This window comes from Poecilia reticulata, linkage group LG12, assembly GCF_000633615.1.
Source record: "Poecilia reticulata strain Guanapo linkage group LG12, Guppy_female_1.0+MT, whole genome shotgun sequence".
Taxonomy (NCBI): Eukaryota; Metazoa; Chordata; class Actinopteri; order Cyprinodontiformes; family Poeciliidae; genus Poecilia; species Poecilia reticulata.
In genome coordinates, this window is record NC_024342.1 from 6,588,114 (window position 1) to 6,593,129 (window position 5,016).

Consider the following 5,016-nt stretch of genomic DNA (forward strand, 5'->3'; position numbering starts at 1 on the left):
ATTTGGCTGCACACTCAAAGAACTGCGCTCCTTGATGGAGCTCAGATGCGCTGACGCGTAGGCCTGTCGTGATAAACGATAAATCAATTAATCGCACAATAAATTAAACCTATCAACCTCATTTTAATTATTGGCTTTATCGTCTCTTCCTGCCTTTTTTTCTTTATATTGATGACACTGAATGAAAAAAGGCTCAGCTCCGGTGCTCTCCACTGACCCTCCTTTCCTCATTTCCTTAGTGTAATGTCCAGCGCACACTACAAGAGTTGTCGGCCAATTGTTGGCCCATTTTCTAAACCTGAGAGACCACACATTAGCTGACACATGGGTACAAAATAATGGCTACAAGTCCAGTTAACAAATTTTAAAACCAGGCATTAATTAATGCTTTACTAGAATCTACCTGTGATGCATGTGGTTGACTGTAAAGTCAACCACAGCGTAAAGTCCTGACTGAATGAAAATCATTATAACCTATTTATGTCACGTTAACGAAGAACAGCTGAAAACTTACTGGGTTTATCAACTGAGGTAGCAATTTGGCTCCAACTCCTCCCCTGAAAATGTTCTGGTAACTTTTTGCCAGGATACTTTCTTTTTTTTTTTTTGCAGAATTTCCGTCAGAAGTTTCCCATAATTTAACAGTATTTTAGTTCAAATTTTTTACGGAATTTCCAGCAGAATTTTTTCCCGTAATTTAACAGTTTTATGTGTTTAAAATTTAACATATAAAGGCTGTTAAACTACAGAAAAAATTCTGCTGGAAATTCCGTAAAAAAACAGAAAATGTACTGGCAGAAAATTACCAGGACATTTTTCTGTTTTTTTACGGATTTCTTTTTTACTGAGTAAGACTGCTTTACGTGTCAGTGAGGGGCTTGTTTGAGAGTTTTGGATTGTTTTAAGTTAATTAAAATGATTCTCCAACTCGGTCACAGACTATGAATTTAAACATTGCCGGTTGCGCTCAAATTGAATTTTTATTTGCTCAATCTGATTGTAATCTAATGACCCAGGACCCAAAGATGTGCCACACACATTCAGTTCAGATTTTCCACATTATTGAAGACGTCATGTTTTGCTTTTCGTCTTCAGGTTTGTGTGTTGTGATGCGGGAAAATCTCTTTTGTTTAGGATCACTTTCCTCTCAAGCTGTTTTATTTTCCGGGTGCCTGTGTAAACCACCAATTTATTTTTCCAACTATTCTTTAAGTTTATTGTACATTATTCTGCTGAAAATCATACTGATAAATGAACAAATTTCTGTTCATGCAGACAATTTGTGTTACTGGTATCTTTTTTATTTATATATATATATGTGTGTGTGTGTGTGTGTGTGTGTCTAATAGTGTCAAAATACAATTTTACTTTACAACCACACTATCCTGACTGTAAAAGACAAAAAAGACTGTTGGAGGTGTCGGTATAATTTTCAGCTTTTTATTTACCATGCTATTAAATGCCAACAAATCTATTTTGACACCTTGTCTAATATTTTATCTTATGTTTTGTGTGCTTAATCTAATCTAATATCTAACATTGGCCAAAGTTAGTTAATGTGTGTATAGCATACCAGAAACGCTGCATGTTCTATTTTCCTTGTTAACTTTACTGTTAGTGTAAACTTAGCTAACCTGGCTTTATACTAAATGAAAACACAAAGAGAGTTGACTGCTGCTGCTCATAACCAAGTCCTGACCTTTTGTTTATGCTTTAAGGATGCTGTTATTATTGCTGTGCTAATTGGAAAAGAGAAGATTGAAGACTGATCTAAAATTAGGCTGTAGTATGATTAGGCAGGAAGGCATTGAATCTTTACTCTGTGTGAAGGGTTTTGGTTTAAATGATGAATTAGCAAAGCTTAATTACAGCGAGTTATCTCAGACTGGCTGCTTAAAACCAGAGTAAACACTGGTAAATAAACCTCCTGTGGCGCCCAGAAGCACGGGGGGAGGAAAAAAGCAATAAAGCAAAAACTGCAAAAGCGGATTTTGAAAGTTTAAGCTTTTCATTTTGCGTTGGACTCAAAATGTTTTCTGTTGCACATTTACTTTGGCTAATGAGAGCCTTTGCTCTCATTAGCGCAGGCCTGTTGAGTGAGTGTCAGGACATAAACAGCCCAGGAGAACTTTTAAACTCCAATAAGTGCTGCATTTTTTTTGTGTTTTTCCCAATAAAAAAAAATGTACCATTGCACGAGTCGCCCTTCATCTCGGTTTATTAGGCATGGAAGAAAGCTTTTCTTTTCCTCTTTATGGCCTTAATTCCACAGGGGCAAATAATCACAAACATTCCCAACGCGCACACTTTGAACAAGCAAAGAGATCACGCAGGAAGTACAGGGAGCTGGAACGTCGTGACGAACCAATTCAGAAAATATAATCGGACGTTTCGTAGCACCTTCACGAGAACATGCGTGTGAGTCCCAGCGCCATCTGTTGATTGTCGTTGTCGTTGCAAGGAGAAAGGCGAAGTTCTGAGACGTTAAACACAGGGTGGCGGGACAGCTGACGGACTGCAGCTGCACTGACTGTAGTAGAATTATGTTGTTCAGTTTGACCAAAGGAAGAAAAAAAAAAAGAAGGGGGGGGATTGAGGGAAGAAAAATGTAATGATCTCATTTGCAGTGATGGATAGCATTTACTCAGGCAGCGGCAAGCTGCTTATGTGTTATTTTTCAGACAAACGATCCCTCAACCTCCAGTAGGTACGGCAAACCTGAAGCAAATGGAAATGAAACGAAAACATTTTTAAACCCCTTTCTGAGTTTAATACCTCTGGCAACGAGTTTGTTAGCTCTGATGATAATTTACTTATTACTTATGCTGGAAATGTGAACAAATGGTTGTCTAAAGCGTGTCTTTTCCAACATGGGTTCAAACATCGATCGTAATTCTGCAAAGCAAGAAGTTTTTTGATGCCGACTGAACTGATGTGATTGGGAGAAGTGTGTGTGTGTGTATGTGTCCGGGTAGAGCATGGGGTCTGTGATCTTGACCTCATCATGCTATAATACAGGCCGAGTCTATTACACCTGTCCAGGCTGCCATCAATCTGACCACCCTTCACCTTGAAGCTGGCGCTCTTTTTCATCCCCAGCCTCATTTCCTTCTTCCCTTCAGCACATCGGCTCTGATTGCACTGTCTTCCAGAGTGCTTGCGGTGAAGATCATTTCAACCCACATTTACCTCTTTTTATTTTGTCCCTGCCGATTAGATTACGGTACGGTGAAAATATAGAAATGTGCTGTTGCTTTTTTTTTTGCCCCATCAAGCAAATTCAAATGATTTTCATTTGTGAAAAGAAAAAGCTATCCAAACCAGCATGGTTCAGTGGAACGATATGGTTTGAGCAATTTGCTTTGTGTATCTGCTGAATTTGACACGTTTGACACAATAGAGGAGAAGTCCTGCAAGAAAATGTGCAAGAATTACACACAGTGTTTATATTTTGTGCAAAAAAAACCCCAACAAATCTATATCTCTCAGCAACATTTATTTTAGAAACCAAAAAAAAAAATATTGCCACATTTCTTTGCAATCAGTTCAATCAGTCTGGCTAGAAAAAAACACATTGTGTAAACAGCAATGTATAAGTTTTGCCATATGTTCCCAATGGATAATAAGATCTAAATCTGGATGGGCCATTCTAGGACTTCTAGATCTTTCTTCCATATCAAATCTTTTCACATGTTTACTGCATTTATACTGAGATTAAATTAGACATATGAGGTCTCTACTGTTCAGGAGATTTATGAGGACAGGTGGTTGCACTGGATTTTATTTAGAGATGTCAAAGGAAAGGAGGCTAAATATAAATTCATGGCACACTTTTCAAACTTAAAAAATTCCTTCACATTGCAATTATGTGCTGCATTTTGGCATATTGGCAAATCCCAAGAAAAGTGATTTTCACTATGAAAACTTTTTCTAATTACTCTTTCTACTTTTGCTTCCTCTTTTACAGACCAAATAATTGACACGGCCCTATTTGGTTGGAGAAAGTAGGACGCAGAGACACACCTGGCCCTTCGCTTCGAGATGAATCGTGCAGTCAGATGCGGCGCGTCGTTATCGTTCCCATCTCTTGAAACTGCTGTCTGATTTAGCTGAAAGTCCGAACCATCTCGAGTTCAAATTGAGCACACGGCACATAACAACGCCTCTCTAGTAGGCGAAGCATCTGAAGGATGCGGAGCAACTTCAAAGTTACAAGAAAAGTGGGGGGGCGGGGGGTTTCCCCCCACAATCTCAGGTCCTCATCATAATTTTTTGCCTGTGGTTCTCGCTTTGACAAGCATCTGACCTCATTCCTCAGTCGCCCTGATTAGTTTGATAAAGCTGTGCTTCACTTGCTGCCAGGCTTGCAGAGGAATGAAGATGGTATGCTGAGAAATGACGGAGGGAAATGTAACTACTTTTCTGTCCATTTAATGTCGCTTAAATTTTCTTAGCGCAATAATCTGGTTTCGTCAAAGGAGTCATCTGTCTTCAGCTTACCTTAGTGAGCTGATTGATGAACTTTGAGTCTAATCGCCATCTAATATTTAAATGCATATTGAACTGAAATAAACTAGTTTTTTTTTTTTTTTTTGCTGAAAAGTATTTAATTACATGTGGGGTTCCTCAAGGCTGTATTCTCGTACCATCTTTAACATCTGCACGATGCCCTTGGCTTCAATTTTACAGCGTTGCAACATTTCTTACTGAAATGTTGCAACACTGTACCTTAGTCATCGATGACTGTGTACCTTACAGGTACTGTGGTCGATGACTGTGCGAATGTTTCCATCATATCGGTGACCAGCGGCTGGGCAAGCATTTCTCGCAGTTCAGTGCAGAAATTCTCTGTTTTTGGTCCTAATTATTCGATAAAAGAGACAAAAATGACAGAATTCCAGAAACCTTGGTTGCAGTTAGAGGTTTAGACTTTAACGGCCACATAAAGTCTGATCTCAGATGGACTTACTACCTTCTGAAAGAAATATTCCTTGGAAATGATGAAGGGGAGGGTTG

General features: G+C 38.8%; 1 long non-coding RNA gene across 1 annotated transcript in view; it reads left to right on the top strand.

Annotated features, from left to right (window-relative positions):
• LOC103473370 (uncharacterized) overlaps positions 1-4,518 on the top strand; it is a 7,310-nt gene extending 2,792 nt beyond the window's left edge. Inside the window, exon 3 of the long non-coding RNA XR_535013.1 lies at positions 3,968-4,518. This is a non-coding gene — a long non-coding RNA (uncharacterized LOC103473370). The remainder of the gene's footprint in view (positions 1-3,967) is intronic.
• The last annotated feature ends 498 nt before the right edge of the window (positions 4,519-5,016 follow it).